The sequence below is a fragment of the Erpetoichthys calabaricus genome, chromosome 5 (genome assembly GCF_900747795.2).
Source record: "Erpetoichthys calabaricus chromosome 5, fErpCal1.3, whole genome shotgun sequence".
Classification (NCBI taxonomy): Eukaryota; Metazoa; Chordata; class Cladistia; order Polypteriformes; family Polypteridae; genus Erpetoichthys; species Erpetoichthys calabaricus.
The window spans coordinates 107675486-107700192 of record NC_041398.2 but is presented as its reverse complement, the minus strand read 5'-3'; the positions used below and the strand labels follow the sequence as shown (position 1 = coordinate 107700192).

The following is a 24707-nucleotide window of genomic DNA, read 5'->3' as shown; positions in this document are numbered from 1 at the left end:
GAATACTGTTAATTACATACATGGGGGTGACGCGGTAGCGGAGCGGTAGCACTGATGTCTCGCAGGGAGTCACGTCATTGGTATTCCCTGCCTGAAGTTTGCATGTTTTTGTGCTGGGTTTCCACACTGTACTCTGGTTTCCTTCCAAAGATATGCAGATTTGGGGATTTGGTGCTGCTAAATTGACTCCAGTGTATGTGTGTGCTTGTATTCACCTTGCGATGAGCTGAGGCCCCTTTCAGGGATTGTTTCTGCCTTGTGCCCAATGCTTGCTGGAATGGACACATCCCTGGATTGATGGATTTAATCATTAAACATCTTTTTCAGAGATATTGCGATAAGGTGTCATCGGAATTTAATGGGGGTTTCTGGCAATTCACAACACAGAGAAGCCGAACCTGTTCTCACCGTGATGATATCTCGCACTGTCACCTTTCGGATTCCTCCAGATTTACGTAGAAGTACACGCGCAAGTATAAACAGTACAATGCTTGCATAGCAGGAGCATCTGCTGCATGATGCATGGCGTCGTGTGAAGTATAAACCTAGCCTAACTCGGTAGGCATACAAGCTAAGCAGATCAAGTCAATTCTGTTTAATCAGCTGGTTCAGACCAGTTCTTATCAAAATACTCAAGTGATCAGTGCACATCTTACAAAATGTAAAAATATGTGAGCTGAGAAATCTAATATCCGTATGACCTAAGCAAAGCAAACTAATCATCTGAAATGCATTAAACATCCTATTGCTGAAAAAACAGACTTTTAATAATGCTGCTAAGTAAGTACTAATGGTATTATTAAAGGCACGCTGTGATGCCACATCATACTGGGACAATTTCAAAAATGGGGTTTATACAGTCTTACATATGTGTGTTTCTGTACTTTATTTATGTTGTTATTATTTTGGGGATTTTCACCATGTTTTTGGTTAGTTTTTGACATAAGTTGTAGAATTGGTCTCTATTTGCATTTGTTTGTATTTTGGCCTTGCATATTTTTGAAACAAGTGGCTGTGTCTCATTCTGAATGAGTAAGTAAAGGAAAACAGTATAGAGGGTGACAAGACGACACCTAATTATGGGCCTACGGGAAAAGAGTCTACACGTTGAAACAAGAGGTTTATGATTTGGGAGAGGTCACCACAAAACAAATCCATGACAAAACACACATACAATTCCGGAATTTTTTTAAATTTGAATTTGAAAAGATTCCATTGGTCTGTACCAAAATCATACTGGACAAAAAGCACTGTATACTTTATAGATTTAAGTATGCTGAATTTCAGAAACTGGAATTTCTTTAACACAAACCATTTCTGTGAGATATCGGATTCACAGTTTTGAAAAGAATTGTTGACTTAAAAACAAATAAGTTTGCTTTATGGTATAAGTGTTGTTCATACTCAGATTATTATCATTATTTAAAGTATATTTTGAGCTAAACATGTCAGTTTTCTTAACATCAGTTGAGGTGTCAGCAACACAAAATCAAGTAAAAATCAAGTATTTGTTGCACTTCTTTTGCTCTCAATCAGTATTTTTTTCACATCAATGTTTTTATTATATGACAATAACAATAATAATAGTAATAATAATAGTAGCTCACTACTCAAAGCACTAAATGCCTACGTTTTTTACCACTTTGTACCGACTGATAGTTGGGCTTCAGCAAAATGTCATTTGAGCAATTTCTTAAATCTTCAATTTTATTCATGAATAAAAGCATACTTTTGTGAAAGTGTTTATTGGATATTTGGGCTTCAGTCTTCACACATCCTACACTTCACAACATTATGTTGTTATTACTATAACATATGAAAACATTTTCTGTTTTAGCTGTGTGTTTAGCATTTCTTGCCTCGCATTTCTTCTGTCATTTTATATTTACACAGATCGGAACACACATGGAATATATGCATTTCAAATCACGGTATTTCATTACCTATATAATTCCTTACAAATGCATTGCCAGATAAACACTTTGTTGTGGATGGCCCAGCCAGGATGCCTTTTTCTTGGAAGGACCCAGGGAACAAGTATGAATATAGCATTACCTCCCCTGGAATGCTAGATGGCAGCCCCCTTTGGTGACAGTTGTGCCTTGGACTCCTGCAGGGCTTCATGGGAGATGGAGTTGGATACAGCCCTGTTTGGATCTGGGGGCGCCGCCAGTGGGCGCTGCAGCTGTTCCTGAGCCCTTTGTGGGTGGTTCTTCCACTATACCCGGAAGTGCTGCTGAAAGTGGAGTAACGAGCATCTGAAGCACTTCCTAGTCCCTTATATAAGGGGCCAGCGGACATTACTTGGTGAGCCATATTCGGAAGGAGGGAGACAAAGCTTGCTGAGGAGGAGTACAGGAGAAAGAGAGAAGATAGGAAAGGAATTGATTTATTGTATGATGTGCTTGGGACTGTGTGTTGTACTTGTGGGAAAAGGAAAGTAGTTGCCCATGAGTGAAGAAACAAAATAAAAAACACTTGTGCTGTTATAAGTGTACCTCCTGCGTCTGTCTGTGTGGGGTTGGGTGGCTGGCTGGCTCGCCCCTTACAGTTGTCACAACTTTAACACAGACTTAAGTTGTGCAGCAGGGCGATCAAAAGTGGGCTAACAGTGATAAAGAGCTACGAGCTCTTCGCGTATAACAGGAAAATTTTAGGAGGTCAGAGAAATTTAAAACACTTGTAAACTTCAGGGATTTGAGTGTTAACTGAAGGCTGGTCAGGAAAATAGGAAACAATTAAAACTGAAATGCAGCTATTTAAATCTAAAATGAGCTATTATGGGTTCTGAATCTTAACAAATAAGATGATTAAAAATGAATCCAAAAAATTTGTTTTAGTAGCAAGTAAATGGTCTCCAATTAAGAAATTGGATGAAGTGAAAACTTTCAGCCACTGGGTTCCTCCAGGACTGTAATTGACTGTCATTTTCTTAGGCTATAAAATTACTCATTCTGGGCTCAATATGGTTCAGGTTATGGTATTAGTCATTCAAGAATGGAAGACACCTAATTTCATTTAATGCTTTCATGGCATTTGCCAACTACTATTGTAAATTTATAGAAAAACTTTTAGTTTTGTTATTGCCCCAATTACTTAACTTGCCAAAAAGAGTTTGTATAGACGATAAATGCCCAACAGACTTTTCATCTTTAAAGGAATTACCTATCACAACTCTTAGGTATAGATCTATGGAAATGATTCAACCTGTCACCAACACTTTAAACCCATTCTCACCCTGCAGTTATATCATGTGGTGACTTCATCCAGGGGACTTTGGAAGGAACAATGACAAACGTCCATCAGTTTGTGTCATGTTCCACTTGAGCAAATAACAAGCTGGTCCTGCTCCATTCAAATGTTAAATATGCTTTTAAGTATAAACTACTGGCTTCTTTAGGCAAATCTGATTTATCTTATTCCCAGCTACAAGCCTGTTATTAGATGGCAACCGTTTCCTACCAGAATAGTGACAAAGTGGAGCCTGGAGGCTGAAATGCCTCTGAATGACTACTTTCAAATGACAGCCTGGAAAATGATGGTAATGATATTGAGGGACTCACTCACTCAGTCACTGCACCACAGATTATATTAACTTTTTCTTTGACACTGTGGTACCCTTAAAAACAATGTGTTACTTTGCAAACGTCAAATCTCAGATTACTAAGGAGCCAGCTATCAGTATGGGCAGTCCATAATTAAAGACAAAGTAAGAAGACAACTGATGAAGTAACACACAGTAAAAGCTGCAGCAACAGATGGAGTCAGTCCTCAAGTTCTTAAAGCCTGTGCTGACCAACTTTATGGTGTTCTCTGTCACCTGCTCAGTCTGTCTGTAATGCTCCAGAAAGTGGTACTGCTGTGGAAAACATTCTGCATGGCTCCTGTTTCAAAGAAGGCAGGTGCCTATATACCTGATGACTACAGACCACTGGCACTTACGTCTCACATCATGAAGACTTCTGAGAAGCTGGACCTGGATTATATGAATCCTCTGGTGGTAGTGCACCTGGACCCCCTGCATTTTGCCTATTGGACAAAGATTGGAGTGGAAGGTGCAGTTATCTATCTGCTCCACAAGACTTATTCTCACATAGACAAAGCAGGCAGCACTTTGAGGATTGTGTTTTTTGATTTCTTCAGTGCCTTCAATACCATCCAACCATCCCTGTTAAGGGGTGAACTCAGAGATATGCAGGTGGATTAGCCTATGGTGTCCTGGATATGAACTGTCTGGCTGACAGTCTGTAGTTTGTTTGTCTCTGATGTGGACGTGAGCAACACTGGAGCACCACAAGGAACAGACCTGTCTCTTTTTCTCTTTACTCTGTACAAATCAGACGATAAATACGACACCAGGTCATGTCACTTGCAGAAATTCTCAGACAATTCTGCACTAATGGGGTGTATTGATAAGGGGGATGAGACAGAATATAATAGTCAAGTTTTTTTCTTGGTGCAGAAAGAAATTTCTGCTACTTGACATCAGCATTTGACATCAATGATAGACTGGACTAGTCTCAGAACACAGAGGAACTACAGTATATAAGAAAGGCCTGAGCAGGCTCTTTTTTCATAAGTGACTATGTTCCTTTAATGTGTGGAAGTAACATCCTTCACATCTTTTACAACTCTGATGTCCGGTGTAGTTTTCTATGGTGTGGTGTGCCGGGCTGGTAACCTCATTTTGAGATAGGCCCACCGAATTAATAAGCTAATTAAATAAAAGGGTAGGCTCAGTTATGGGACACACTCTGGTCCTCCTTCACTTAGTAGCAAAGTGTCATTATGCATAATGTTGCACATCCTTGCTGTGACACACTAGCACAGAGTACTTTCAGCCAACAAATTATTCAGTAGAAGTGTGTCAAGAAATGCTACTGGGAGTCCTTTATACCAACAGCAATACTTCTGCATAATACCTCACTGTGACTGTGACAGATAAGTCAGAAGTTTTCTTTTTTAAATTTTCTTCCTTTTTAGTCATTCTTGTCTGCGTTTAAACCAAAATGTGTGTGTGTGTGTATTTATTTATGTATGTACTTATTTAAGGAGCTTCTGTAAAAAGGAAAATTTAGCATCCAAGCTCAGTTTAGTGGGACCTCCTGACAGAGCTGAAAGGATTTCATTCAGTACACACATACTCCAAGAAATTTTGCCCAAGTAATGCTTTTCAACGGGTTTAATTTAGTATTTCCGAAATTATTTCAGTTGCTGAAAATCTACGTCACATTGTCAATATTAACAGAAGTTGCTGAACAAAGTTTTTCCAAGATGAATTTGTTAAGTCCAAATCCAGAAATCTGTGCAAACAAGAACATCTCTCTGATTTTCTGATTGTGTCCATGAGGAAATATATAACTATTAACAAGTGTAGCACCTTAGAAGATTATTTTACATTTTTGTTATGAAAAAAATACAGTATTGTTTAAATATTATTTATTTTATATATAGATAAATAATTTTTTTATTTATATTTGCATCACCTCAAAGCAAACTGATTTACTTTTAAAACATGGGAAAATTATAATTAGTAGACTAATATCTGTTCCTCAAGGCAGTTATGCTTGGGATCAGTTGGTTTGTTAAGCAGAAAAGGAAGGTGCGAAAGAAAGAGAAAAATAGCTGGATGGGCATGCGAGGAGGATGCATGACTGCGTGGAAAGAGGGGGTGTGGGTGATTTTTTTCTTCTTCGTGAGTTTATGTGTGAATATAAAAGAGCGAGGAGAATAATAAGAAAACTGATTAAGAAAAAAAATGATGGCAGACATGGGACATAAGAAGGACGCGGGAGTTTGTGAATGGTTTGGTGAACTGATTTGAAGACGAATTGGGGGAACCCGGAGAAAGTGACAGTTGACATGCACCGCTAGAGTCAAGAAAGAAAAGAAGAAAGAGCTTCCTAAACAGACCGTGAGGATTCAAGTGTGGGCAAAGGGATTAAGGAGTTTAAAGTGCTATTAGGAATCATGCATATTTATTTTTGTGGTTTACTTGCAACGTCTCTGCAACAATAAGGCTGTAAAGGATTTTCTTTCTTTGTCACCATTTCATCTCAGCGGTTTCCCTTTGGTGATGGAGTTGCTTTCTTTCAGTTTCATGCTGTAGCCTTGCACTTCTTTCTTCTTCCAACTCATGAACTTGGGGCCGCCCTGCTGTCTCTTTGAGCTTCATGCTGTAGCCTTGCACTTCCAGGCTGCCTTGCACTTCTGGACCAGACAAACAGACATACACACTTCCACGCATAGACATTTATATATAAGATACCTCTCTCTCTCTCTCTCTCTCTCTCTCTATATATATATATATATATATATATATATATATATATATATATATATATATATATGGAAGTGATGGAAGTGTAGGTCTGTGATACAGTTTGCGTATTTGTAGCTAGTAATCCACAAAGCTTTTAAGAACCTACCAGGTGTCACCATCAGAGAAAAATTATTAGACATACAGGAATCAAAGGCAATATATAACAAATGAGGTGGTGGGAGTCAGAGGGTATTGGCCATAAAGTCTCTTTTATTATTTAGGTATCCTTCTTTTTAAGCCTGCATATGCTGGGTTCATGTGTTAGTAGCATTTTCATTTGAAAGCCAGGATTCAGCAAGCTCTCTGGCACTTTTAGTATTAGCCCTGAATTTTGCATACATATACCTTCTATCTATCCTCTTACTTAATTAACACTAGAATTACCAGAGTCGACGAAAAAACTTGTAGATCCGGCCCACCTTAAAACCGTTCTCACCTCTCCTTTGTCTTCTAAATGTGCCGATTAACATGAGCAGCAAGCAGCCGACTATTCCATCCCCCACCGCCGCAGAACGTTCACTAAAGTTTCCCAGCTCATGCCTTGTTTGATTATCTGGGAGTGACTGAACTGCTGGAGTTTTAGAGTGGAAATAATAGATCGCTATTTGGAACACACGCAGTTCATGTGTGTTCCGTTTCTACAGTAATCTGTGTAAACACATTTTTAAAACAGAAACGTTTTTCATATTTTAGTAGTAAATGACAAAATGTAGGCATAAACTATATAATGTATGAAGCCTGAAGTCCAAAGATCAAGATCATACAAATCTTACAAAGATCATACTTTGTAAGTTTGAGAGCAACACATGCAGCACTCAAGTCATCTTTTAGTCTGTCTCTGGTGTCAGATTTGATATAATTCAAAGCTGAAAACAGCTGCTCACAAGCATAAGATGATCCAAACAAAGTAAGAAAAACAATCCCAAGTGCTTTCATTGACTTAAAATTATTTGGCAGAGAATTCCACACTTTAAGGATTTCATTTCCAGAAATAACTGTGCTGTCCTTTGTTATCCATTCTATCTTCTCAAGTGTTTCACGCAGGTCTCCCCCATTAACCTTTGTTCCCGTTCTCTCTCATTTTTTTCCCTTTCTGTCCGCCTCACACTTCTATTATATATTACGGGGATGTGGATCAGGTGTGGCGATTAGCAGCTCCTGGCAACAATTACAGATGCGGACGACTCCTCACCTGTGCTCTTAAGAGAGGACCACCTGCATCATGAAGCTCCTGGAAACCGCTCCGGCCATACTACCATGCCCTCCTCTAAGCCACGAGTGTGGCGATTATCTATTAAAACTGGCCTTTTCGATTCTGAGCTGTGGACCCGCTATACCACATCCCCTCCAACCTAGCTCCTCTCAAACCCCACCATGGGAATCACCTTCGCCACAGACTCAACATGCTGCCGTTCTCGCCATACCTTCACGCCGCATGTGAGCCGCCCGCCATATCCCAGACAGGAGAGGGAAGAAGCGCTCCCATTGGGCTGCTGGGCAGAGGGGTGGGTGATGTGAGAAATGTCCTCAGGCGCGTGGGGAGAGGGGGAGGGGAGCAGCCTGGCCCCGTGTCCCTCTGGCTTTCTAGTAACGAACTCTATGCTGGGGCAACGGTGCGCGTGCCCACAGAGAAGGCTCTGAGTGGCCACTCTGGCATGCGTGCCATAGGTTCACCACCACTGGCCTAGGTACTATAATTTCACTCATTTGCTTTCTGGTTGGTAAAGCACACTGCAGTTCTGAAAATGATACAATTTGCTGGAAGCCCTCGTTTTCAACAACCGTGCAGGATCTCCTATCTTTACAGATAAAAACTGCTATAGATTCTGTTAGTTTTTTTGGGCATGAGATGACTTAACCAGAAGCATTGTGCTAAACACCATCTCCAGTGATAATTGTTCAGGCTCTACTCATTTGGCTGTCGACTGAGATTATGTTTATGGGTGATGTCAGAATAACTGATCTCTCAGATATGTTGTGTTACAAAAATACTTACAGTAACTTTTGATTGCACAGCTTAAATATGGCTTTACTTTTATCCAATTGTCCTTTACTGATGCACTGTTTGAATCTGTAGTAAGTCTACACATACAAGTGTAGGTACTAACTTAATTTGAGGAGGACACACTGTTTTATGCAACATAGTATTGTACTTTTTCCTGTAGAAAGCCTTAACGCCAAAAACAAAGATAAGCAAAAGCCTACATACAGGTGCTGGTCATAAAATTAGAATATCATGACAAAGTTGATTTATTTCAGTAATTCCATTCAAAAAGTGAAATGTGTATATTAGATTCATTCATTACACACAGACTGATGTTTAATCAAATGTTTATTTCTTTTAATTTTGATGATTATAACTGACAACTAATGAAAGTCCCAAATTCAGTATCTCGGAAAATTAGAATATTGTGAAAAGGTTCAATATTGAAGACACCTGGTGCCACACTCTAATCAGCTAATTAAATCAAAACACCTGCAAAAGCCTTTAAATGGTCTCTCAGTCTAGTTCTGTAGGCTACACAATCATGGGGAAGACTGCTGACTTGACAGTTGTTCAAAAGACGACCATTGACACCTTGCACAAGGAGGGCAAGAGACAAAAGGTCATTGCTAAAGAGGCTGGCTGTTCACAGAGCTCTGTGTTCAAGCACATTAATAGAGAGGCGAAGGGAAGGACAAGATGTGGTAGAAAAAAGTGTACAAGCAATAGGGATAACCGCACCCTGGAGAGGATTGTGAAACAAAACTCATTCAAAAATGTGGGGGAGATTCACAAAGAGTGGACTGCAGCTGGAGTCAGTGCTTCAAGAACCACCACGCACAGACGTATGCAAGACATGGATTTCAGCTGTCGCATTCCTTGTGTCAAGCCACTGTTGAACAAGAGACAGCGTCAGAAGCATTTCGCCTTTGGACTGTTGCTGAGTGGTCCAAAGTTATGTTCTCTGATGAAAGTAAATTTTGCATTTCCTTTGGAAATAAAGGTCCCAGAGTCTGGAGGAAGAGAGGAGAGGCACAGAATCCACGTTGCTTGAGGTCCAGTGTAAAGTTTCCACAGTCAGTGATGGTTTGGGGTGCCATGTCATCTGCTGGTGTTGGTCCATAGTGTTTTCTGAGGTCCAAGGTCAACGCAGCCGTCTGCCAGGAAATTTTAGAGCACTTCATGCTTTTTGCTGCTGACGAACTTTATGGAGATGCAGATTTCATTTTTCCAACAGGACCTGGCACCTGCACACAGTGCCAAAGCTACCAGTACCTGGTTTAAGGACCATGGTTCTTGATTGGCCAGCAAACTTGCCTGACCTTAACCCCATAGAAAATGTGAAGAGGAAGATGCAATACGCCAGACCCAACAATTCAGAAGAGCTGAAGGCCACTATCAGAGCAACATGGGCTCTCATAACACCTGAGCAGTGCCACAGACTGATCGACTCCATGCCACGCCGCATTGCTGCAGTAATCCAGGCCAAAGGAGCCCCAACTAAATATTGAGTGCTGTACATGCTCATACTTTTCATGTTCATACCTTTCAGTTGGCCAACATTTCTAAAAATCCTTTTTTTGCATTGGTCTTAATTCATATTCTAATTTTCCGAGATACTGAATTTGGGACTTTCATTAGTTGTCAGTTATAATCATCAACATTAAAAGAAATAAACATTTGAAATACATCAGTCTGTGTGTAATGAATGAATCTAATATACAAGTTTCACTTTTTGAATGGAATTACTGAAATAAATCAACTTTGTCATGATATTCTAATTTTATGACCAGCACCTGTATAGTAATTGAGCATGATAGAGATTCACTAGATCAATCTTGAGACTTTAAGAATCAATATTGAATTGTTTAAAGGTAAAATAAAATTAATTGGAAAATCCATATTTTTACCCAGGCCTACTGAACATTGCTGAATATTATCTTGGACTACTAGTATCGACAGTTAGCCCCAAAATGTGTTGATTTTTCTTGTTTTTTTCTCTTTGAATTAATTTGTCATTTTCTCGTATTTGTAATTTCATGTTCATTTTAATTGATCCTGGGTTAACATCTCCAAATAGGAGCTGTTTATGAGGCACTTACATGTTCTCTCTGTTGCCATTTTGCATTTCATCCATAATACAATTTCTTCCTACATCCTAAAGATATGAAGGAAATGCTGACTTGTTAGTCTGAATTAGCTTTATTTAATGATGTGTGGTCTGTACAGAGCAGAAAAGTTGCTTTTGACATTTACAGTAGGGGAAGTTGAAGAAAAAAAAGAAAAGAATTGTAAAAAATATCATAATATTCCCAAAGCCACTTAACCACTTAACCCAATTCAAGATGATGAGGAGTGGGTGCCTATCTTTGCAGTTTAGAGCAAATGCATTTAGAGATATGCACCAGCCATTGGGGAGATGTTAGTGCAATGCAGGGCTCCTTTCACAAATACACACTCACTCACACCAGTCAATTTAGAATCTGTAAGCAGTGACCGGGTGCAGAATTTAAAACTAGGATGCTGGATCATGTGCTGCCCAAGTAAAAAAAAAAAAACAGAAACAACAAATTCTGCCTTTTTAAATTGAATTTTGCCTGCTCAATTTGTTAATCAGTCTGTAAACTATTGAGCTCACTATAATAATATGAAGTATATAAAACCTGGTACAACAGAAGAATATATTTGTTCATTTATAATTCCTGTAATTAAATGTTTCTTCTTTTTAGCTTCCTTTTCATAACAGCATACAGACAAAACTCTTTGCAGCATACCTCTCCAAATAATGTATTGTAGTTAAAAGTCAACAGTTGTGGTTGCTAAACAAGAAAATGAGCATCATCTTTAGACAAAAGATATAGTACACATGTAAAAGAGCACGGTCTTTCCATTTTTAAAATCAAACAAAATTCATAATTAAATTAGCCCACATTGACCTTTTGCCTGATGTCTTCAAATGAACAAAAATATAGATGCTGCATTTGAAATGAAAAACAATTCATATTATTTCTTGACATATTAGAAATAAAATAGCCCCCTGTGTAAACTGTATATACTGTATAGTTAAATATGCCTGCACTACTGTACTTTACTGCCAGTCATAATGGTGGTACTTGGAGAGTCTAATATTTTGTGAGGTAGTACTCATTGTAAGAAGAACCACTGGCGCACTTGTATCATCTAAGCTAAGAATGTGTAATCACTTATTTGGTCTGTTTAAATGAAACAACTAAATATGACTTGTAAACTTACATATTATGAGTGATAAAACTGGAAAATAAAATCTCTTCATTTTAATTGTTTACAGGGCTTATGAGACGCTTTATAAAGGAAAAGCACCTGAAAGAGGCTTCAACCACACTAAAGCGCCTTCAGGTCCCTTTTCAGGATAGTGATTTGCACAAGGACAGTTCTAAGATTGACATTGGATTTGCAGCAGAGGCCACACTGAAACAAGTGAGGTCTTTCAAAACATTTCAGAAATGCAGATATTACAGATGATGACAGAATGCAAGATGCTTTTGATTACACTCCTTGAGAAGTTGCTGAAAAAGGATCCAGTGCATCACGCATTAGTGAGAAGCATGAAGTGTCTTGACCCAAGATGCATGGCTGAATCTAAGGAGCTATGCGCCAGTCAGTTGAAAAGAATGCTGCACATACTTGTTGAAGCTAAACACATAGATGAGGCAATATGTGATGATGAATGTGGAATGTGGTCAAGATTCTACTGGTCTTGTCACATGGACAGGCCAGCGTGGGGAGAGGGTTATCCATTAACAAAGAACTGATTGTGGTGAATCAGAAGAAGAGGTCTCTGGTGGCTCAGACGCTCATTGTTGACCATGTCAGGTCTGTTGGGGGCATGACCAAGGTGGAGATCACAAAAGAGCTACTCCTTTTCAGGTGCTGGAGCCAGACAGAAGTTCTATGCCTACCTGAATGAGGAGAAGAGAAAGAAAGAACAGCAAGGTGTTGAGTTGAAGCGGAAGACCCTCATAGATGAGCTGCATGAATTGAAAATGAAGAGGGCTAGGGTGGAGACTGACATTTGTGCCCTCGAGAAATCAGCTGATGAATATGCTGAGAAAGCAGAAGCTACAAGCAATCTGTCCTTCTTCACTAAATCCAACAGTTTGCAGCAAACTGCAAAAGAAAAGAAAGCATCTGTACTGAATATTGAAAAGAAGATTGATGAAAAGCTTGCAGAAATGAAACAATGAACTTTGTATGGATTGTTTTCACGGGATTCAAAGCAAGGAGGCTGTCATTTGTTAACATTACATTAGTGATTTAATATGTTAGTGCTTTAAACAACAATATCTTTTATTCCAATGGACAGTTTCCACCCTGATACTACTGCCTTCTGAAATTAATGTCAGTGTTACTGAACATATTTGCTTATTAGTATTTATTTCTTTTAATTTATTGTTATTTTCCAGTCATTGTAATGTTTTTCAGGGTTTACATTGTGCTGGAGTGTCAGCAATATTTAAATAAATCTTTATTTTGTATGAAACTGCATATCTTGTCATTATTTTAGTTTAACAATATTTTGGTAAATTTGACATTAATTTTTATTATTGTTTTTCAAATTTACACAGAAATTTCAGAGAACATATGATCATGGAAATTTGCCTTAGAATAACTGAAAAGTCATGGAAATGTTTTTGTAAAAATGTGTGCGAACCCTGCACTGTGCCACATTGCCCCCAAGCTCCAAGCAATTGTAATGTAAACAGCTATGTATGCCATTTATATGTTTCTATATTATGAATGCAATCAATTATTCATTTCATTTTTGGTTAAACAGCAGTGTTAACAGATCCTATGCTAGAACACTATTGCAAGAAAATTGCCATATTTCTATCTTGACCTCTTCTGGAATTAGTCCTATTATATAAGATAAGGTGTCAAATTTCTATACACAACTACTCTTTTAAATCAATATTAAAAGTGAGTCTGGTCAAAAGAATCAATAAACCAAACTATTACTTTGAAATTTACAGGGCTTATTAAATCCAAATGCTGTTCTTCTAGAAATAATTTTATAAAAAGTGCTAACTATTTTACATACACAAATGATAGACATTGTCAACTCCACTCATAAAACTTGTTTCTTTGTCACTAGATGTAAAGAATTATTATTATTATTATTATTAGATCTTGGCTCCCATGCTTTTCTCTTAACCTGTCCTGGAGTTATAATTAGCAGTGTTCTGAACTTCAAAAAAATATTTTCAGGGTCTGATCCTTCATTTCTTTCTTTGATTCAGTGCTATCTTCAACAGTTCTCAACTTTATTATTGCAGGCCTCTTTCGAATTGGCCTTCCTGCTTACATATCAGCAGAGTTCTGACGCACAACAGGTGCAATGAGTTCCTCTCCCGTCATTTGGTTCAACTAAAGTGACTACTTGTAACATATAAAATTATGTTAAAAAAATCTCTTTTTGAATTAACCATTCGTTTCAGCACCCCAGATCACCTGTCATTGATACTTGAACTTTATCATCCTGCCAAACAACTGACATCCTCTTGTCTAACAATTCCTTGTTGTGATTCTATAAACTTGTTTTACAATTCTTGTTGAGCACTCATTCAACTTTTTGGCTTCTACTCTCTCAGTCTCTCTCAGTCTCAGATTGTTTGCAAAGCTACATGGAGGTTTTTTTTTCATTCTCCTTTAAAGACGAATCTCTTCTCTCTTACATTTCAGTCAACATGACTGTATGTTCTTATTGTATTCTTTGGTAACAACTCTACTATCCTAATACGATCATATTGTCTTCTTAGGTTGTTCATCTTCTCCATTAAACTATTCTGTTTTTTTTTTACTTTAGCATGCAAATGATAAATGTAAATAAATGTAGTAATAAACAATATAAGCATCTTGAATACAAATACTAAGAGTTGAAGAAGCACTACTGAAGAACTTCAAAATCCAAAATTGTGATTTTATTTTGTGTGTGTTTGAGCAGTTTTAAAGTTGTGTCATGTTTGAGTCATGTGTGCATTTGAATGTATATGTTTTTTCTGAAGTTAAATTCCAGCACAGCAGCATAACAGTGTGTGTTCATTCTTGGGGAATATGCAATTATATTGTGGTAGTGATATAAAGGTGAGAACTTTGATATATTTGTAAAAGATATGAATTAATCTGAACCAGCTGAATAAGTACAACTGCTCAGAACGTATGCATAAATATGCCAATCAAAAGGTGACCACTGCCAGAATTAAACATCAGTAGTGGTGGCTTGAGTGGTGATTGGATGTTTCTATACATAGCTATTGTCTTTTTTAGTTTTTTTAATCATGTAAAATCGATTTGTAGAGGTTTCTAACCATTTTTGTTTATGTTTTATTTCATTTCATTCTGTCCTTTTGTTAAAGTGACACGGGAGACATAATTGTGACCACTATTAGTTTATTTCTGACATAAGTGGTAAACACGCTATAAATGCGGTTCTGTCTTTTTCTAACCTTCAGTTGTATACAATTCATAAATCTTTAGCTATAGTTAGTTCAGAATTCAGATAGTCAAAGTGCTATGTTTTATTTCAGTTTTCAGATCTCTTTCCTGGCTTTGACTATGATTTTTGGTTTGCTACTGTTCTGTGTTTACTCATGCGTCTTTTTAATCTTATGGTTTTGACCATGCCTGACCCTAACTATGATTTTCATTTCACATTATTATCTCCTGAAGCCTCATGTATAAACCCTTGCTCTTAACTTCACCCAATTCTGATAGGGTTCATTACACCATCACCCTCTGCTTCCTGTGTTTTAGCTAATTCTGCGCCAATCTACAAACATCACCCTGAACTTCCACTTCTTTTAGTTTGATACCCAACCTCTTATGTCGCACCTTATAAAATGCTTTCTGAAAGTCAAGATAAATAATATCATATGCACCACTCTGATCATATCCTTTTGTTTCTTCCTCATAGAATTCTAGCATGTTAGTAAAACATGACCTCCCTATTCTGAACCCATGCCAACTGTTCAGAAATACTCTTGTACTTGCTATGTGCTGCTCAATCTTTATCCTTAATAATTCCTTCCATTAATCACATAACTGTGATGCATGTTAAGCTTACTGGCCTACAGTTGCTTGGATCTGCCTGATCACCCTTTTCATATAATACAATAATATTTGCCTTTTTCTAGTCTTTTGGAATTTCCCCAGTACACAGTGCACAAAAATATGTGTCAGTAGTTTATATATGTACTTGCTAACCTCTGTAAGAACTCTGGGGTGATTTGTTTGATTTCTCTCTATCCTAAGCAGCACTTCTGCCTCTATAATTTGTAAATCACTCGGCACCTCCTTAGTGGTCCTTTTTACTACTAGGAGGTTATCTACTTCCTTACATGTGAAGACCTCAGAAAAATGCAAGTTTAGAGCACTCGCTATTTCACTGTCTACGTATTTTATTTCCCCTTTACTATTCCTGATGCACTTCACCTCCACCTTGACTGTTCTTTTTCTACTAAAACACTGAAAGAATCTTTTTGGGTTGCATTTTGACTTATCTATATATATAATTCACTAAGCTGCCGCCAGTGCAAGCAAGACACCCATGGAAGCACGCAGGACGGAACCACACCCACCAACTCCAAGACCATGGGATATGACGACAACTCGCAGAGCCACACCCACCAACTCAGACGCAGCAACTCACAAAACATGGCGTCAATGGATACGACGACAACTCGCAGAGCCATACCCACCAACTCGGACGCAGCAACTCACAAAACAGGGCGTCATTCACGTTCGTCTCTGCTACACTCCACATGCACCTCTGAGCCACGTTGACTTTTCATTATTCTTTTTGGTTATGACACACGACCGCATCCACCATCGCAAACTGTTTTACACGCCATGGTCCGTGAGTTGCTCTTGCGAGTGGGCACATGACCAGGCGGTGTGTATGCTTCGAGAAGGAGGGTGGACGCGGCAGGACCATCTAAGAAGAGGCATGTTTGTTGCGGATGTGAATCGCTGTATGCAGCGTGTAAAATAGTTTGTTTGTCGCGGATGTGAATCGTTGAATGAGTGTGCGACGGCGGTCCTCCAATTGTCAGTCACGGACAATTGTATGTTGCCCTCTCCCAAGTTCCATCTTTTCATTCACCTACAGTCGTATCCTCAAACCCACCCCATTTGTCTTTCAGGAAGTGTTCACTCATCAATACATAATTATGCGGCATATGCTACACCACGGGTGGGCTGGAGCCACGACCACTAACTCGGACGCAAAAACTCACCAATCACTGCGTCAGTCGGGTTCGTCTCTGCTACGGTCCACATGCACCTCAGAGCCACGTTGACTTTTCATTATTCCTTTCAGTTACGGCGCACAACCGCGTCCTCCATCGCAAACTGTTTTACATGCTGCATACAGCGATTCGATTCTGCGACAAACATGCTTCTTCTTAGGTGGTCCTGCAGGAACACGGAAAACGTTTGTCTACAAAATACTCCTTATTCCCCGGCCCGCGTCCACCCTCGCTCTCCAGGCATTCACATTGCCTGCTCATGTGCCCGGATGCAACAACTCACCAAACGACGGAACCCTGCCCAATAACTCTAACCCTCCTCCCACGTGATAGGGAACGCACCTCAGAGCCCTGCCCGCCAACTCTAACCGTCCTCCCACGTCCACCCTCACTCTCGAGGCACAGCTTACTCATGTCCCCGCCCCCAACAGCTCACCAAACACATACTCACTCACTTTGGTCTGTGCTACAGTCCAAATCCAGCTGTGAGCCAAGTTGACTGTTCATTTGCATACCATGGCCACCGCTTCAAATGTATTTCATGGAAACAACACTTCTTTCAATGTTATACAAATTCCTGCATCAGGTAACTGTTTGTTTCTATCTGTCGGGTTGTTCTGGAAAAATGTCATCAATGAAACTGTTGCTCTTGAACTTCACAACATGGCTGTTAGCTTTGTTTGCGAACATTGGGATAACTTCGGCGACATGGTGTCCGTTGTTGTTAGTCACAGAAGCATTGTTATACAGTCTGCTCAACAATACGCTGAGTACATGAAAACTTCCGGAGTCTATGGTGGCGAGGCAGAAATTGTGGCAATGTCCCAGATGCTTCCAGCTACTATCACCATTTACTTCCGAGAACGTCCTCATGCCTCTCCTCAAGTTTACAATCCGGCCCAACGTCTCTCCATATCCCTGCTCTTTAGCGGTCCTTGGGATCATGGGCATTACGAGGTTCTCATGCCTCTCAATTTAAACACACACTCCGCTGAACAAACGCATTCCACACAGAACTTTCAATGCACCTTTTGTTCCGAAAGCTTCCGAGTGCAGAGATAACGCACATTTAAAAAAACACAACACTAAACCAATGATGCAATGTGAACATTGCCAGCAATGCTTCAAAACAACTCGCGCTCTCAAGAAACACTTACAAACTCATTCCACATTTTGTAACGAGGACTTCATGGGTGAGATGGATCTCCATAACCATGTGCAGATCCATTCAACACAAACATTTGAATGCAAAATTTGCGACAAACACTTTCACGCACGCAGATATCTTACTAACCATCTCAAAACACATTCCCTGATGAATTCCTTTCAGTGTCAACACTGCTCCAAAACCTTCACGCGCCAGAAATATCTCAAAGCACATTTAAACACACACTCCACTGAACAAACGCATTTCAATGCACCATTTGTTCCAAAACGTTCCGAGTGCAGAGATATCTCAACACGCATTTAAAAACACACTCCACTGAATGAATTATGCAATGTGAACATTGCCAGCAATGCTTCGAAACAACTTGTGCCTTCAAGAAGCACTTACAAACTCATTCCAATTCCTTTCAGTGTCAACACTGCACTAAATCGTTCAACACATCATTTCTTTTCAACAAACATACGAAAACACATTCCAACATGTACAGTCATCGCATTCAGTTTTCCGCAGCTTTTCAAGAGAATAACGCCATTCCCATCCAAGAACATAACATTGGCCTACCTACCGCACTATGTACTTTTTGCAATGCTCTTCATTGGCCAGCACAGGTCAACACATCCGGACATTACACTAAGTGTTGTCATACCGGCAAGGTGTCTTTGCCACCGCTATCCAAACCTCCTCTTTTATTACAAGACCTCTTGACTGGCAAGAACCCGCTGTTCCGAAATTACTGTGATCATATCAGGGAATACAACTCTGCTTTAGCTGTCACATCAATGGGCGCACACATCGCTCAACCATCTGGACACGGACCGTATGTTTTCCGAATCCACGGTCAAATTTATCACCAGGTCTCTCCTTTATATACTAATCCTGACACATCACCATGATACGGTCAGCTATATATCTTCAATTCTGCTGAGGCTACCACTCAACGTTTGCAAAAGGAATGTAATAGTGCTTGCAGTGACATTTTTTTTTTATTCTTTATTTCGTCTTATATGATTTCTCGTATTAGAAATTTGTTAGTTTTCGCATACCCCTTGGGGTCAGAGCGCAGGGTCAGCCATTGTACAGCGCTCCTGGAGCAATTACAGGTTAAGGGTCTTGCTCAAGGGCCCAGCAGAGTAGGATCTCTTTTGGCAGTGACGGTGATTCGAATCGGCAACCTTCAGGATACCAGCGCAGATCCTTAGCCTCAGAGCCACCACTCCACCCAATTTTGTTGCTGCAACTAGACAAGATGACAAGATGATACGTCAGGATAATCCCTTCACAAAGTCTTACATGCAAATGCATGACATTATCACTCACAGTAACCCTGTTGCTGCTGTATGAATGGTGTTCATGGAAAATCCAAGTCTGGATATGAGAAGGTATAACACCCCGTCCTGTCAAACTGATGTTGCTGCTATCTTTGCAGGTGAAGATGGGGAACTTCCTGCACAACGCGACATTTGCATATACCCAAAGGGAGATGCTTGCAAGCGTATCTCTGTTCTCAATATGAACTGTGACCCCATGGTTTATCCACTGCTGTTCCCTTACGGAGATCCAGGCTAGCACATACTGTACAATTGACCCATGTTGAGGAAAAGCGAACGGCGAAAAGAACACGAGTCACACAGCTCCAATTTTATGTTTTCAGGCTTGCCATAAGATCTTCATTTAGCGCCTTGCATTCCAGTGGCAAACTCTTCCAGCAATACATCGTCGACGCATATGTCATAACAGAAGGCGCGCGTTTACATTACCTACGGTCCCATCAACAAGATTTGTGTGTAAAACAATACAGGGGACTTATGGATGCTGTCACTGCGAAAGCACAACACCATAACCTCCACCCTGGACAATTGATCATTCTTCCCTCTATCTTTCAAGGCAGTCCAAGGTACATGCAACAGAACTACCAAGACGCGATGGCAATTGTCCGCAAATGTGTAAAGCCTGACTTATTCTTAACCTTCACCTGCAATCCTGCTTGGACGGAAATCTATAATGCCATTTCCCATCATGAGCAAACAGAACACAGACCTGACATCGTTGCTCGCGTCTTTCATATCAAACTGCGACATTTTCTAACAGATATTCTGGAAAACAATATTTTCGGCAATGTTCTCGCTTACATCTTCGTCATTGAATTCCAAAAACGAGGATTGCCTCATTGCCATATGTACATGTACACTTGACTCACAATCCAAAATAAGGACCAAGGATGATATAGACAAATATGTCTGTGCTGAGCTTCCAAATCCTGAAATACACCCTCGACTTTTTCAAATTGTCACTAAATGCATGGTGCATGGTCCGTGTGGCACGCTCAACGCCAAATCACCTTGCATGAAAGACGGCACGTGTACCAAAAATTTCCCAAAAGACTTCAACTCATGAAAACACACAAGGATACCCCATATACCGCCGAAGACAGCGGAGAACTGCCATTGTTGGCAAATACGACATCGACAACCATTGCATTGATAGTTCCTTACAATCCCTGGCTTTCTCAGAAATTCAATGCTCATATTAACGTTGAAGTTTGTGCGTCCTTTCAATGTATCAAGTATCTTTATAAGTACTGTATGTCTACAAAGGACACGAAGCTGCATCCATTGCACTTCACAGGGAGCCAGCTGATGGTATTTTCCAACATGACAAAATGCAGACTTTCCTTGACGGTAGGTATGTTAGTGCTCCTGAGGCTATGTGGCGTTTGAAAGAGTACAGTCTTTCAGAAAAATCTCACGTGATTACACGATTACCAGTTCATTTGCAGGAACAACAAATCATCTTCTTTCATGAGGGTCACGAGGAACAAGCGCTACAAAGACAAGCCAACGAAAACACTATGCTGTTAGCATGGTTTGAACTCAACAAAACAGATCCTGAAGCTGTGGAGTTACATTACACTGATGTTCCCCAACATTACACATTTCAAAAATCCTCTGGAAAATGGAAAAAGAGAATCAGAAGAGGCACAAAAGTGATTGGTAGAAGGCCTGTTGTTGCCATTAACGACACCGAACTTTATTACCTCAGACTTCTCCTTACCTGTTCTGTGGGCGTCACAAGTTTCCACCATCTACGAACAGTCAACGGCGTCGAATGTGACACTTTCAAAGAAGCTTGCCAACAATTAGGTCTTCTTAAAGACGACAAGATGTGGCATGATACTCTTTCAGAGGCATCCCAGATACGAATGCCACGATTCTTGTTAGAAATGTTCGTTTTCATCTGTGTCTTCGGCGAACCACACAATGTTCCACACCTTTGGGACACGCATAAACTCTCCCTTTCTGAGGACTTTCTCACAAAATATTCCACAACCACCGCTTGCATGTATGCTCTCGCTGACATTAAAGACATGCTGCAACCACATGGCCTCAACCTGCACAAATTACACCTACCCCCACTGACATTCCTCCACTTTGTCGTTCATCTCCTACCTTCGACGTTCAGGCTGAACACTCACACGCTATAGAACATTACGACAAACTCAACACAGAACAGAAACACGCTGTTGATACTGTTTTACATGCTGCATATAACAATTCCCATCCCTGATGCTTCTTCTTAGATGGTCCTGCAGGAACAGGGAAAACCTTTGTGTATAAAACCCTGATTCATTCCATCAGAGCTAGGGGAGACATTCCTACAACCGTAGCATCTACAGGAATAGCTGCAACATTATTACCGGGTGGACGAACTGCCAATTCTGTTTTTAAAATACAGTTGAAGCTGAATACTACTTCCACATGCAACATCAAACCAACACATGCTCAACGTCTTCTACAATCCAAAGTTATTATATGGGACAAGGCGCCAATGACACATGCATACGCATTACAGGCAGTTGACAGGTTATTACGTGACCTCACGGGTGACACGCAGCCATTTGGAGGCAAAACAATACTATTGGGTGGAGATTTCCGACAAATACTCCCCGTCATTATGCGTGGCTCCCGCGCGCTTACTGTCGCCAGTTGCATTAACAAGCAACCTTTGTTGCGTCACATGCATGTTCTTACACTGAAAAACAAATATGAGAGCTCTTCCTGAAGAACAACATTTCGCACAATGGCTCCTCGATGTTGGAGACGGGAAAAACGGAACACCTGTGACATTGCCTTCACATTGTTTTCCTTTAATTTCTGATCCCATTCAACAACTGAATGGCGACATCGACTTCTCAACTGTCACTCTGGAACAACTCAGCATGCGAGCTATATTAAGCGTCACCAACGAAGATTCGCTACACCTTAATGAACAAGTGCTGAAACTTATCCCTACCGACGAGGTGACTTTCACGATCACGGACTCCATCGTCACAGACGATCCTGCGGATCAACTTTCATTCCCCAAAGAATTTCTTAATAGTCTTACTCCCACTGGCATGCCTCTGCATAAGCTCAAAATTAAAATTGGATCCGTCATCATGCTTCTCAGAAACCTCCTGTCTGCAAAAGGTCTTTGTAATGGCACTAGACTGTCTGTTACCAGCATTCACCGCAATGTACTGGAGTGTAAAACTGTCACAGCTGCTACCTCACAAACTGTCCTTATTCCCCGGATATCCTTGACCCCGTCAGATGCAAATTTGCCTTTTACTTTTACACGAAGACAATTTCCTGTTAGATTGGCCTTTGCAATGACAATTCATAAGGCACAGGGCCAAACTTTCAAAAAGATATGCCTGTATCTGCCAAAACCAGTTTTCAGTCACGGACAATTGTATGTTGCTCTCTCCAGAGTTCCATCTTTTCATTCACTTACTGTTGTATCCTCAAACCCACCCCTTTTAGACAACTGTGTCTTTCCGGAAGTGTTCATCCATCAATAAATAATTATGCGGCATATGCTACGCTGCGGGTTCGCTAGTCTGCTATATTCCTTTGTAACTGTTTTCTTGTTGCCCTCATGTTCTTATACACACTGCTATTCACATTGGAGTTATTAGTCTTTTATGCCTTACACACATGTTTTTTTACTTTTCAGCTTCTTTTTCATCTCCTTCCTTACCACTGCAGAGTTTTTTTTATTTTTTTATTTTCTACTAATTCCAATTTTTGGGATGTACCTGTCCTGCATTAGTATTTTTAAACCTGTTCCACTACTCCTCTACTGTGACAACTCTTAAAAGTTTATCCCAGTTTATCCCTTTTAGACATTTGACGCATCTATTTAAAATTTGCATCTGTGCTCTCCCAAAACACTTAGAATTGTATTAGATTATGGTCACTTGACCCTGGTAGTTCAATTACCTCTACACGCTCAGTTCTCTCCTGGTTATTAAAAAATACTAAATCTAGACAGGTTTCCCTCCACACTGATGCTTTAACATACTGTGTTAAAAAAAGTCACTTATTACATCTAAAAACTCCTGCTCTTGCACCCCACTGTTTGCAATGTTAGCCCAGTTAATATTCATGTAGTTAATGTCCCCCATGACTGTAGTATCCCCCTCTAAGCTTAAATAAGAAACATAAATAATTTGACAAATAAGATTAAACCATTCAGTCCACCAAGCCTGTTTACTTAGTTAATAGTTAAACTGTCCAAATATCTCATTCAGATACTTTTTAAAGGTCTTTAAAGTTTCTGCTTCAACTACGTCTTGGTAGTTTGATACAGAGTCCCACAACTCTTTGCGTAAAGAATTGCTTCCTGGCTTCGGTCTTTAATGGACTTCCCCTTAATTTCCACTGATGAGTAAGTGATACACCCTTAAGATGAAATAAGCTGAAAGAATGTTAATGTGTTTACTTTATCAATGCCTTTGAGGACTTGGAATTACACCCTATGCAGTCTCCTCTGCTCAAGACTAAACACGTTTAATTCTTTCAGTCTATCAGAGTACGACAGGTCCTTAAGTCCTGGGATGCACTTAGTTTCTCCCCTCTGAACTGCTTCAAGTGCTGCTATATCTTTATTGTACTGCGGTGACCAAGAACTGCACACAGTACTCCAGACATGGTCTTATGAGTGCATTATATAGTTTCAGAATGTCCCTTGATTTATGTTCAAAAGATTTTATGATATAACCTAACATTATATTATAATATTATATTATGTATATTAAAATCACTGTTTGTATTGAGTAGCCTATAACTCCTAAAGTAAGTCCTCTTTCGTTAATGCTTTCCAGACGAATCTAGACGTCTTCACTAAGATGTGGTTCATCATACAACTGAAGAAGTATTGCATGTAAATTCTGGTTTATATAAATAGCAACCCCTCCCCACTCCTTTCCTGTTCTGTCTATCCTTTCTAAAAGATTTGTACCTACCTATGTCATACTCACCCCATTCTTTTTATTTAGTCAGGTTTCTGCTATTGCTTTAATATCGTAACTAACTCCAATTCACTTAATTTTTGGTACTTCTAGCATTAAGGGAAGCTATTTTTAATGTGTTACTTATTTTACTGTTACACTTTAATTTTGGGTTAGATTTATGTTATTATGCATACTTGTTTTTACACCATTGTTCATCTTATCTTATTTAACCATGTCCCATCCTAAGCTCCCTTCTCCTCTTTCCCTAGAGTAACTTACTCCTACACCTCCCCAACACATTGTATCCCCTCCAGTTCCAATGCAGCCCCTCACGGTGGAACAAGTCTGTTTTTTTCCAAAAAGAGTTAAAATACCCCATAAACCTATGCCCTTCAACCCTAAACCAAGATTTCAGCCACATATTAAGCCTCCTAATCTCCTCAGTCTTATCTATACTGGCGCATGGCCCAGCTGGAATTCTGGAGAAGACTACGTTGTTAGTTCTGTTGCTTAGCCTGGCACCCAACTCTTTAAATTTGGATTGCAGAACCGACAGCCTGCCCTTATGTATGTCATTTGTTCCAATATAGACAATGACAACTGGATCACCACTGCTCTGGCCAAGAGCCTGCTTTATCTTACCTCTCCCAACTCTACACCCAGAAGGCAACACACTG

At 39.8% G+C, this 24707-nt stretch overlaps 1 pseudogene; it reads left to right on the top strand.

Moving 5' to 3' along the window:
• The first annotated feature begins 19561 nt into the window (after positions 1-19561).
• On the top strand, positions 19562-21237 carry LOC127528002 (uncharacterized; annotated as a pseudogene).
• The last annotated feature ends 3470 nt before the right edge of the window (positions 21238-24707 follow it).